A 12,386-nucleotide genomic window follows, 5' to 3' on the forward strand; every position below is an offset into this window, starting at 1 on the left:
ACAGACCAAAAGGCTGGATTAGATGCAACCACTCTGGGAAGAACAATGCTGGTAAAGAGGTTAAGGATAGTGGCAGTGGAAAAAGGGCTTCCAGGCAAAGAAAACAGGGAAATTCTAATTTCTATAAATTCTTTATGACTAGAGACAGAATGTGATTGTGGTAGGAGTGTAGAAGGAAGTTTAAGAGCTAAAAGCTGGAAGGAAAGTGATGTGAGCTCTTGTGGATAATATTTATGCAGAAGGCAGCAGGGTTTTGACTTCAGAAAGCCCACCTTTGTGGCGGTGTGGTGAGTGGATTAGAGGAGGAGACTGCCTTGCAGGACGACATGGTGGTGGTTGGCCTGCAGAGGTGGAGATTTGGAGGAATGGGTAGGTTTAGCAAACATCACAGAGGCAGAATTCACAGGGCTTGCTGATTTATATTGGTCGCTGGTGAGTCAGCTAGAAATGCCAGAGTGGATATTCATCTTTGTTAGGGAGATGATGTCCTTTTCTCTGTAGCAAATGTTTGGAGGAGGCAGGCTCAAGGGTAAGATGAGGAGTTGGCTGTGCATTGTAGGAATTAGGGCATATATAAAAAGCAGTTACAAATGCCTTCTATCTCAGGAGAATAATCTGTTCTCCATCTGCCACGTGGATTGTAGCTAAGGCCACAGACATGAAGATCATTAGGGAGGGTGGAAGAGATGCTAGGTAAGAGGACTACAGGTTATTTATCATGCGAGCACAGAACAGGAGAGAGGAAGGAGAAAGGACGAAGGAGAAAGGGCAGAGGCGGCTATGTCAGTGGATTCATGCAGGTGGTGTGCAATGGTCAGTCAGACTCACTGTAAGAAGGCTCCTAGATTTGGCCATCTAGAAACTGCCAGTGACCTTTGCATGTAAAGTTTCACCTGGGGCAGAAACAGAAGCGCTTCTTGTGGGAGAGTGAATAGGGTAGTAAAAGGCAGAGCCAGAGCCTGAAAGTATAAAGATGAAACAGTTTCTGAAACATTTTTTCAGAAACTGAAAGACAGAGAAAGGAGGGAAATGAACTGAGAGGTGGTATATGTTTTTGATCCCAGCACTCAGAGGTAGGTGAATCTATTAGTTCAAGACCAGCCTGATCTACAGAACTACCGTTCCAGAACAGCCAGGGAGCTCTTCTTTTTTGTTTTTATTTTTTTAAAAAGCTTTTTACATACAGGATGTTTTTGATCATATTCTTTCCTCTCCCCTAACTCCTCCCAGATCTTCCTCATCACTCTGCCCACCCAACTTTATGCTCTCTCTCTTTCTAGATATCTAGTATAAAAATATCAAAACAAAACAAAAAGTGCACAAAGAATGCACACAGAGTCATTTTATGTTAGCCAGCTACTCCTGGCATGAGGCCTGCCCTAGAGTGTGATTGACATGCCCAGTGACACTCCATTGGAGAAAACTGATTTTCCCCTTTCCAGCTGCTGCCAACTACACCCAGCTTTTTGGTTAGAGAGTTAAGACTTTGTGTCCACTTCTTTTTCTCTGTGCTGGGATTTTTGTCTGGTTTGTGCACATCTTGTGTGCCTGTCACAGTCTCTGTGAGTCTGTGAATCTGTGAGTATATTAGTCCTGTTGTCTCTGGAAATACTGTTTGCTTGGAGTCATCCACCTCCTCTGGTTCTTCCAGTCATTCTGCCTCCTCTCACAGATCTCTAAGCCTAGAGGGGAGGGATTTGATGGAGACATCCCATCTAGGGATTGGTGCTCCAGATCGCTAACGCCTGGCTTGTTGTGCAGTTTTGGGTCTCTGTGCTAAAAATTCTGGTCTACTACAAGCAGAAGTTCTCTGCTTCGGGTTGAGTGATGTGCTGATTTGAATCTGGCCCTAGCTATTCTGCCAAATCCCTTTAAATCCTGAACTCCTGCACTTGAAGGCTACTGAGAGGCAGGTGCAGAGCAGCCCTTGCTGCCTTTAACTCTGCAGAAGGAATGCTTGAAGACCTTCTGTCAGAGCTTCCCAAACGGATCCCCGTCACCACCCTTCCCCTAGTTTGTTGATGTAAAAAAGGAGATGAAAGATAATGTAGTAATCTTTTCCTTGGTAGCAGATACCTGGGGCATCCCATACCCTGCTTCATAAAGTATATCATTCTGGTGTTTGATTTGCACCCCAAAGCCACCTTTGAAAGTATGACAGGAATCTTTTTTTTTTTTTTTTTTTCCTTATATGTTGACAAAGTAGCTCAAGTTCAGGTTCAAGAAGTTTGCCCCAGATCACACTCTGGGACCTGTGCTTAGAGAGCTGAGACCCAGGCCTTCAGCTCTAGGTCTTGTAGCCCAAGTTGGTGCCCTACACTGGAGGACTGTGTGCTGTCTGTCTTTTAGTTGTTGAGTGTCATGTTATCTTCTTAGTAGATTTAAAAGAAGACTGAAAGTTATCAGTCAATTTTGTTATTTTGTTTGAACTTCATATATGCATAATGCTGACTTCAAGTTAGCTTTAAAAGGAGGCTATTTATTTAAACATGCTTTAATAGTTAAAATATGCCTGAATTATCTCTAGTAGCATCCAGTTTGAAAATATTTCTTTTAAGTCTCCTGGCAGAAACTTTGTTTGCAAGTTCTTTTAAGCAAACATTTTTACAAGTGTTTCTATTTATTGGCCCAATGAAAAATGATTTCTTAGGGAAACAGTAAGAGGTTTGGGCAGTTGGGACTAAACATTTGAAGTCACAGTTATTATATCCGTACAGACATTCCAAATAACACATCCAATGTCACAAAGAGAATTGAGGCTACCTCTTTATTAGAGAGCTCTGTTCAGGGACTTCTCATATACTGTTCCCTTGGAGAATTTACAGTGACACAGAAAGATTATAGAAATTTTTTTGCAAATTAGGTATCAACTATTTCCCTGGGAATAAGTATGACAGTTATCAGGTAGCTCCTTGGGTCATGAGCTTAACAAGTAAAACAATAAAAAATAAGTATTAGTTACAATTGCTAGTATTTGATACTGAAGTTTCAAGCACCATGTATGTGAAATGTTAGGATCATTAATTGGCTTTGAATTGCAATAGTATGCAGTGTTGGCTTTACTGAGGCCTTATTACTGGAGACAAATAACTTCCTCTCTTTAAGTTTTCCTTGTAAAGTGGAATTAATATCAGCTACTACCTGACTTGTTGGAAGGATTTAACAACTAAGTTCTCACAAGGAGCTTAACCTAATGCCTTCCTTTTAGTAAGTACTAAGAAAACATTAGCTATTTATTATTTGTTATTGGTCTTAGGCATTATAAGAACTGAATTTTATTTTTAAGCATTTGTTAAGCCCATCGTTCTACCTTTAACATAAGTCCATCCATATTGAAAGAGGCCTCTGCAGAATTTCTTTCTTTCTTTTTTTTTTTTGGACAGGTTTTCTTTTTCTTTCTTTCTTTCTTTTTTTTTTTTTTTTTTTGAGACAGCCTTGGCTGTCCAGGAGCTATCTCTGTAGACCAAGCTGTCCTCAAATTCACAGAGGTCTGCCTGCCTCTGCCTTCTGAGATTAAAGGCATGCACCACCATGCCTGGTTCTCCGCAGGACATTTGTAAAGGGTTTACTACAGTGGTGGGCAGGACTCCTTGATGGTGGGCAGCTGTGTTCGTACATTCATCATCTCAGTACCAGGTCAGATCAGTCAAATACCAGTCAATCAGATTCCTAGAATTTATATATTGCACAATTCGATTTTTTTTGTTAGTTTGTTGGGATCAGGTTTTATGTAGTCTAGGCTGGCCTCAGATTTCCAGTGTATGTTGTGGAGGCTGGCCATAAACTCCTGACCCTCCTGTACCACCATGCCCACCTTGCAGAATTTGAGGAAAACCCATTTCACATGAATGGTAATGGTCCTTAATAAAATTAAGGGGCTAGGGAGATGGCTCATTGGTTAGGAGCAGATACTGCACACCCCCCCACACACACACCATATACAACACTATCCACACACACAATTACAAATAAAAACAAATCTTAAAAAAGAAACTTAAGACCAATTAAAGGAATGAAAAGATAGCGCCTACTACTCTTAGTGTTTTAAACTCTTCCTCTGCCCTGTATAACAGACAGAGGATTTTCTGGCCTTCATGTTGTGCAGTTAGGTTCTTTCTGTTGTTTGTCCTTATCTTTTCTTATCTTTGAAGTCAGAGTTTTGTCTGCCTTTGCCGCCTGTGCTTGCTTCCTGACTAAATTGGTTAGAGGCAGATTGATAGCCAAGGTTACTGTCAGATTAAAAGGAGAACGGAAGTTCATGGATGCCGCCTGTCACTGCTGAATATGCATCAGATAGCGGTAAAGCACCTTTTGCTTAGACCTGACCACTGGCCTGGAACTCTTGAGAAAACATTTAACAAAGACCTACCCTTGCCTTTTTTTTTTTTTTTTTTCAGATTTAAATATAAGAGGAAGGAAGGGTTAAGTGCTTCTCATAATAGTCTGTATAAGCACCCTGAAGCTGGTAGCTTGATATTTTTTTCAAATTCTGTTTATTTGTGTGTGTTTATGTGTTTATTTCTTTTGTCTTTGGTTTCCTCCTGGAAGCATTGCTGTGTACATATCATTGCCCTTTGGCTGTGATCTGATCCCGCTTATTAATGATAATTTCTGTGTTCTCATACATCTTATTTATTTTTGTGACTGATTCCCCCCCCCCCCAAGTTGTTTAGCCCTTCAAGGGTAGATCTGTGTTTTATGCCTCCACTATCTAAAGTACCCCTTGAGTGCTTGCTCCATACTTTTAAAGTCTCTGAGAAATGATATAACTATTATCTGCCTCTGTGCTTCCCAACTGTAAGGTAGTTTGGAGCAGACAGAGCAGGATTGCCGTTTAACAGATGGCCCAGAGGCCTTGTATCAGCCCGACTTGCTGGCTGCCCTTGAATTGGGAAGGCAGTGCTAGAATAAGAGCCTTTTCCTGGGTGTTGTGCTCTTTGCTGTGTTTGTCCCATTGCACAAGCTAGGTGGCTCAGGCCTTGGCTTCAGTCTTTATGATTCTACCCCTGTGGCGCCCATGAGCTTTAAGGTGATTTAAAAGGTTGAAGCTGGGTGGCCCGCAGGACTCGGTAATTAGACAAGGACTTCAGAACGTCTTTGTCTTCCCCCATGGGACCTTCAGCGAACAACAGATGAGTCCTTTTTATCTCTTTCACCATGGTTGAAATAGTCCCGTTACTCCATTCACCTCTCTCTGTTGAGATTGCTCTAAGTATTTATTAAAAGCCTCACCAAGCACTTTATAAACCATAGTCTAAACTGTGCATGAGGAAAATGAGTATTTTCACTAAAAGCATGTAATTTCCCCCACAGGTTAGCTGGATTTGAGGCATTATGCAAGAAAAATTAAAAGAACTCCAGCTTATATTTGGAAATACCTCCAACCCCATTTGTATTTAGAAGATTACAAATAGTTGTCTGAGCTGGTGATAATCTTTAGGTCTGAAGGTACTTCCCTAGTCCTTCTGGGGTTCGTTGTTGCTACATGTCACACTTTCAGCCCTTGGGGGCTGTGGTCCCTAGGAACACCTTGCAGTCACTCCCTACTGTAGTTAGGGATGGACTCCAGCAACATGGGGGGCTGTTCCGCGGTTGGGCACTGAGCTATAGCTCTGGCCCTCCTATTACTTTTTTTGGTTTGTGTTTCAAGGCAGGGTTTCTCCATGTAACAGCCTTGGCTGTCCTGGACTCGCTTTGTAGACCAGGCTGGCCTTGAACTCACAGAGATCCATTTGCCTCTGCCTCCTGAGTGCTGGGTTAAAAGGTGTGCACTACCATATCCAGCCCTTCCTTTACTTTTAATTTTGAGGCAGGGTCTCAGTAAGTTGTGTAGGCAGGCCTTGAACTCACTGGCTTCCTGCCTTGATCTCTCACCTCTCTATAGATAAGGTTACAGTCCTGTACCACCAGGCTGGGCTAAGGATAGAAGTTGTCACTTTCCACCCCAATCTCAGGATGAAGGTGATTGGAGCAATCATTTGCTTTATCTTTAATCACCGTTCCCTACAATGGAGGCCAGGGCAGATGGAAAATATCAAGTCTGCAGTTTTAGACATTTAAAGAACTGAAATCTGTCTGTCTGTTTTGTTTCTAAGAGCTGGGCATATTAGGACACTGGTGGTTTCATGAAAGTATACTTCTTAGTTCAGTGGCTGACGGAATAATGGTAATAATTTTGCTGCCTTTGGTAGCAGAGCAATCTGAGGTTTGTAATATTGTATGCTTATATTTATCTGGATTGCTGGAAAAACATCTTGGAGCATGAAATGTCATAAGATTTTGCATGTGAAAAATGATAAACAAATGCAGAGTTGAACTGAAAAATACTTTGATTGCTGGATGTATTTTAAAAGGGACATCTTAGTGCTAGCATTAAAAAGCATTGGACCCCAAGTTACTGGAAAATAAGACCAGCCAAGTTGCTGAGCGTGTGTGTGTGTGTTAGGTCATCACAAAATATTCCTGCGTTGTGCAGTGGTGCTTTTATTCTATCCAGGGTCTTAGTTAGGTCTTTGGTACCTAATATTTGCCATGTTTCAGTGGCAAGGAAGCTTTCTGTGTTCAGGTATAATTTTTAAAACTTGGATAAACATGAAGTTTTAGGAAGTAAGTCATATTTTACTAAAATAAGCTTTTATTCAAATATATTTTTTTTTACCAGGAAAAAGATTATATTAACACTGTTAATATAAAATGCAAAAGCTTGAAAAATTATGGTGTTTTGAAAAGTAAGTCAAATGGCCATCACTCAGTGGCTACCACAAAGTGACCATCATGCAGTGACCATCACACAGCGTCCATTACATGGTAGCCTCAGTCCAGGTACTTGATAGTCTTGAGTCTTCATTTGAGGATGACTGTCATAGCACCCACAGTATGCACTGTGAGGCTTAGAGACATATATGTGACATAGCTAGCACTGTGATAAATTATCCTCCTCCTCATCATCTGAAAAGAACACACAATGGGTGATGTAGGAGAGGTACCAGAGTTCTACTGTGGCAGTTTAGAGAGCCATTTAGGCCTCCCAAGAAGTCATTCAAAAGGGATGGCAGATGAGTGGCACTTGACTCGATAGAAATTTAATGATAGACGTGGGCAGAGGGTAACTTAGTGATGATTACCAGCAAAGACTGGGAGTTTGAAAAGCATAAAATTTAATTAGTAGTGTTCTTGTTCCGAGTAAAAGTGTGTGCGGAAGGAAAGTGCAAAACTGGAAAGGCATACTGAGCCAAAGACTCAGGAGGCCTGCAAGGTCAGGTTAAAGGGCTGGATCTTGTCGATGGAAGCTTCATTGAGCGCGTCACTGCCGTTTCCCCATTGCCTACAACCGTGTCCAGTCCATAGTGGACACTCAGCTAATATTACACATTGGTAGTTTTGCCATGAAGTGGGTCAGGTAGCTGAGAACATAGGACCAGAGATCAGGTCTGCACATACTGGTGAGGCATGTGTGCTACACATATAGATCTTAAACGAATCAATCCCACCAGAAAATTGTGGGCAAAGCTTCTATGGGGGACTGGCTGACCTTCTAGGCAGATGTGGGTTTTGAAAATAGTAGCAGCCGAGTAATGAGGAGGCCCCTAGATGACTGGGGAAGTTCCACGGCGTGTGGCCCATGCCAGGCTGTAAGGAAGAGGTGACAGAGCCTTCTCCTTTCTTCCTCTTCTTCCTCTTTATGTTCTGCTTCACTAATATTTATTGGGATTTGCATTTAGAGACTATATTCAAAGAGACAGTGGTACCGAAACTGTGTATACAGTCTTGATTCTGATTGAGTATGGGGCAAAATCACCCTTTACTATTCATTTTCTTTCTCCAAGTTACAACTTCACGATTAATTTTTATTTTATTTCATATCTGTGAGTATGTCCTAGAATTTCTATGAGCATTGATTACTATACCAATACTTTGTATGAACACAGTGCTCATCTCGAGACATAGCAGTAGGCTTTTATTGGCATCTGGGTACAATGCAACCATTTCGTGCTCACTCCAAGCCTATAAAAATGGGGTTCCACCTGAGTTCCAAGCTGTGTGTTTCATCTGAAAGCTCCCAAGGGCCCTGATCTGATGCTGCTGGCATGTCTGTGCTCCATCAGCATATTCACACTGTCTTTGTGATAGAGAACCATAAAAAGCAGCGTACTTCATGATTCTGAAAGGTCATTTTGCTGGTCACATTTTCTGGTGGCTTCATTACATTGTGTAACTCAGAAAATTTCCAGTCAGCTCCAACTTTAACCCCAGTAAAGAGCATGTGAGAGCCCTGAGTGCTGGCCATCCTTGTGGTCACCTTGGCTCTCATTTTGCAAATAGATAGGAGAAGCAGGTTATTGGAAGTGTCTCTGACAGCGAATTGTTCTTCTCAGCCCAGCAGTTTCTGAGATTGCATGGCCCCAGATGCTTGCAACACTCATTACATTCTGACCAGTCACTGGGAGGAAGTTAGCACCTTTGTCAGCCAGCTCAGAAGGTCAGGTATCTTTCTTTGTGTAAGTTAGTCTAGTGTCATTCCTCGCTCATGCCTGCTTCCACCTCTGTATGGATTCAGCCTATTAATTAGCCTTGCCTGTTGCACGTGTAAACAGCAGATTTTCTTGTTAGAAAATAGCAATATACAGATTCTTCGTCCTGTTACATCTTGATACATGCGTGAGATTCTTTGGTTTAAGCTCTCAATTTTCCTTCCTATACCCAATGGGAAAAATACTTTAAGATACTCTGTAATTGAGGCTGGGGACATGGCTCAGCTGGAAAGAGCATTTGCTGGTCTTCCAGTCCTTTGGTTCCCAGCACCCCATGGCAGTTAACAACCATCTGTAACTCCAGCTTAAGGGGATCCAGTACTGTTTTCTGGCCTCATTGGGTATCAGATATCCATGTGCTGCACATACATACATGCAGGCAAAACACTCATGTATGAAATAAGAATTAAAAGATCTTATAATTTCCTGAATTTGAAAGACAGATACTATTAAGTATTGATTTTGGTTTCAGATATGGCTTTTGTTGAACCGATGAGTATTTTCAGGGAGAGATGGGGAACCTGTGGTTGATGAAGGGGTCCAATGGAAACTTCATAATTGCATGACTGCTTGTGTTATTAAAGGCATGTTGGAGCAGCTACCTAGTGAGTGAGCTACATGCAAAGCAGTTTGATATCAGCAACTTTAATGGCTCCAGGTAGCTGAGTCAGGCACTCAGAGGTTAAATGGTTTGCCGCAGGCCACCCAGCAAGTGTGTGGTTGAGCCAGATTTAGAACAGAGTTCTAGTTAGCTCTTGACTTCCAGCTTTGTACTAAGGCTCACCACACTGTACCCCTACACTAGAGTTCAGTTGTTAGAGGAAGGGACACTTCATATTTTGACCTGTCTGAATAGGTTTAGTTAATTCAAAATGAAATGAGGCAAGCCTATAAGAGGTATTCAATAAAGAGACTAAAGACAGTGGAGTTCAAAGAAAGATAAAATTCCAAAACAAACAAACAAAAAACAAAAACAAAACCCCAAAAGACTCTACAAAAGGGATTCCCCAAATATGACAATGTAGCAATTGTGTGGTATGGTAAAGGTACTGTGGCATGCTTATCAAGTTGCTCAGAGCCTGCAATGGGAGTTGAGAGATTGGCTGGTCACTTTTAACGCAATGCAGTAAATCAAGATGCAATGAGAGTTTGGGTAAATAGGAAAGGTTCTCTAGCTTTGACAGAAGTAAGGAAGAGTGAAATAGCAGACAGTGTAGGTGATGTAGATAGGCCATGAAGGACCATGAGTGTTCAGTGTGTGTATGTATGTGTGTATAGTGAGGGAGAGGCAGAGGGAGATGAAGAGGGAGTAAAAGAGGACAAAGGGAGAGGGAGAGACAGAGAGAGAGACTTTTATGTGCTTAAGCAAAAATGAGCATACATTCCTGGACTCCTAGAGCTTGTTTTAATGGGAAGAAGAAATACTAGCATTAATCATTAAAAATTAAATGATAATATTAAAATATGACAAATGCTTAAGGAAAAAGATGATTAAGGTTTATTCAGACATGTAATCCCTGCTGATGGTACATACTCCTGACCTGACATGATGATAGTGGCACTTCCATTTTGTGTTATTCTTCCTTAAAACATGTAGCTTTGGTCCAGTCATGAAGAGAACATCAAAACAAATGAACAAGAAGCCCACATAAAGGAGCTGGGAGAGGGCTTAGTTGCTAAAGTGCATGCTGGGTAAGCATGACGTGAGGGTCCAAGTTTAGATCCCTAACGTCTACTGGCATGATTTAAAGATCGCTTCTTCAGCATTTGTAAAGCTCTGGATTTGATCCTCAGTAAACACACACCCACACCCACACCCACACCCACACCCACACACACACACACACACACACACACACACACACCCACACCCTGCTGGTTTGAAATGATAGGTATCAAAAGAAAGACTGGTAATCTTAGGCGATTAATTTAACAATCTATATGTTGATGTCTTTTCTGTAAAATGGGAATCTTATACTGTATGTTCATTTAAATATGTTAATTTTTCATAGTCTCTGGTGTACAAGATGAAATTGGAAAAAATACCATTTCAAGTTTCAGAATTACTAAAACTCATTCAAGAGACTGAGGCTTAACTTGAAACTCAGAAAGAACAAACAAACCCAAACCTGTTTGCAGCCAGAAACATTATATGAAGTTCTAATACAATAAATATTAAAACACACAAAAGTGTCAAGTTCAGAGTCACCACCTCTTTATAAGAGAAGCCGACCACAGTTTCCATGATCTGCATATACCATTGCTATAGTTAAAGGAAGGATTTTGGTCTGGGGACAGGGTTCAGTTGATAGAGTGCTTGCCTGGCATTCTCAAAGCCTGGTTTGATCCCCAGCACCACCTAAAATCAAGTGGGGTGGCAAACACCTAAAACCCCAATGCTTGGGAGGTGGAGGCCAGAGGATCTGCAGTCTGGGGCATTTTCAGTTTTGTAATGGGTTGAAGTCAGCTTGGTAAATAGATAAATAAAAGTCTGTGTATATTAGTTTAATTTACATATATTCAGTAGCGTAGTTTGATGCTGTTGATTTAAATATACTGGTTTAATGACCTTACAGCTAAAAATTAATTGATTAGTTAAAGTTTTTTGAAAAAAAAAAAAAAAAACAACAAAAACAAAAAAACATGTCTTGTTACCATTTCAGCAATGTATATTGGTATTACTAGTTTTACCTACTTATTAGCATGATAGGAAAAAAAAGATGTTGTCTAATTTCAACTGTTCTTTTGTGAAAGACATCCTAGACATTTGAAATGCAGCTCGTGTGAGTGAGGAACTTGGATTCACTGAATTGAAATAGCCATATGTGTTTACTGTATTTGACTGTATAATAATTAAGGTCTGTTCTAATTGTACCCAACCATGGAGGTCTAGCATTTTCCAGAGACAGTGGGTCACTGCTTATGTAGTGTTCTTTCTGCTCAGGTTGAGCTATGAGGTTTGGTGCCTCAGGTCCAGAGAGAGAAGAAATGATGTACTAAATCATGCTTGGGCTGTAATTTTGCCATAGGCTTTTTGTGTCATAAACTCCTGACCTAGGCTAGACCTGTACTCTGAGACCAATCTGGAAGCAGTAGTTTGGCACATGAGACCTTTTTCCAGGAAGACTGGAGAATTCTGAGGGCCAGAGTGATCATTAGGCTTTATTTGTTCTAACCTGAGGAAGCACAAGCAGGGTTGTTAATATTCAGGTTTGGTCAAAGGACAGCCTCCCTCTCCACTTCTCCCTGCACCGTCACGGCCAACAGACCACGAGCCATTTTAAGTGTTATGAAAGCGTTCCTGACTTTAGACCCATTGCAGTATAGGCCCAGCCACAGAATCCCTAGTGTCTTTTTGCTTAGTATTTTAGGTCAACAGATCAGAGGTTTTTGCCAGGACAGTCTTTTCACAGCTGCTCTCAAAGGCTTCTCTGTGTGTGTAAAAACTGTTGGCCTTATTCCCCATTATCAGGTTCCCTACCCTGTTCTCTACCAGGTTCTCATTCAAAATAAAGAGTCATGTGTATTCCTGAAAATAATAAGTTTCTATAGGTGTTGTACCCTGTGTGTATGGCTGTCATAGAAGAGGCATAAAAATGGGAAAGTGATTGGATAGAGCTGTGCATTATACATTGAAACTGTCTCGATAAAACAAACCGAAAAAGATATGGTCTCAGTTTGTAGCAGGCTTAGAACTCATTGTGTAGGCCAAGCTGACTTTACACTCATGGTCATCCTCTTGCTTCTGCTTCTTGTTACAGCTATAAGGCACTGTGCCTGGTATACAATGACTGTTTTAAAAAAAAGGTGTTTGGTAGGAGTAGGGAGCTGGAGAGAAGGCTTAGCAGTTAAGAG

General features: G+C 41.2%; 1 protein-coding gene across 1 annotated transcript in view; it reads left to right on the top strand.

Moving 5' to 3' along the window:
- Positions 1–12,386, top strand: part of Plekhm3 (pleckstrin homology domain containing M3) — a 163,638-nt gene that overhangs the window by 6,565 nt on the left and 144,687 nt on the right. The window lies entirely within an intron of this gene.

Source organism: Psammomys obesus, unplaced genomic scaffold (assembly GCF_907164565.1).
Source record: "Psammomys obesus unplaced genomic scaffold, mPsaObe1.curated_primary_1811, whole genome shotgun sequence".
Classification (NCBI taxonomy): Eukaryota; Metazoa; Chordata; class Mammalia; order Rodentia; family Muridae; genus Psammomys; species Psammomys obesus.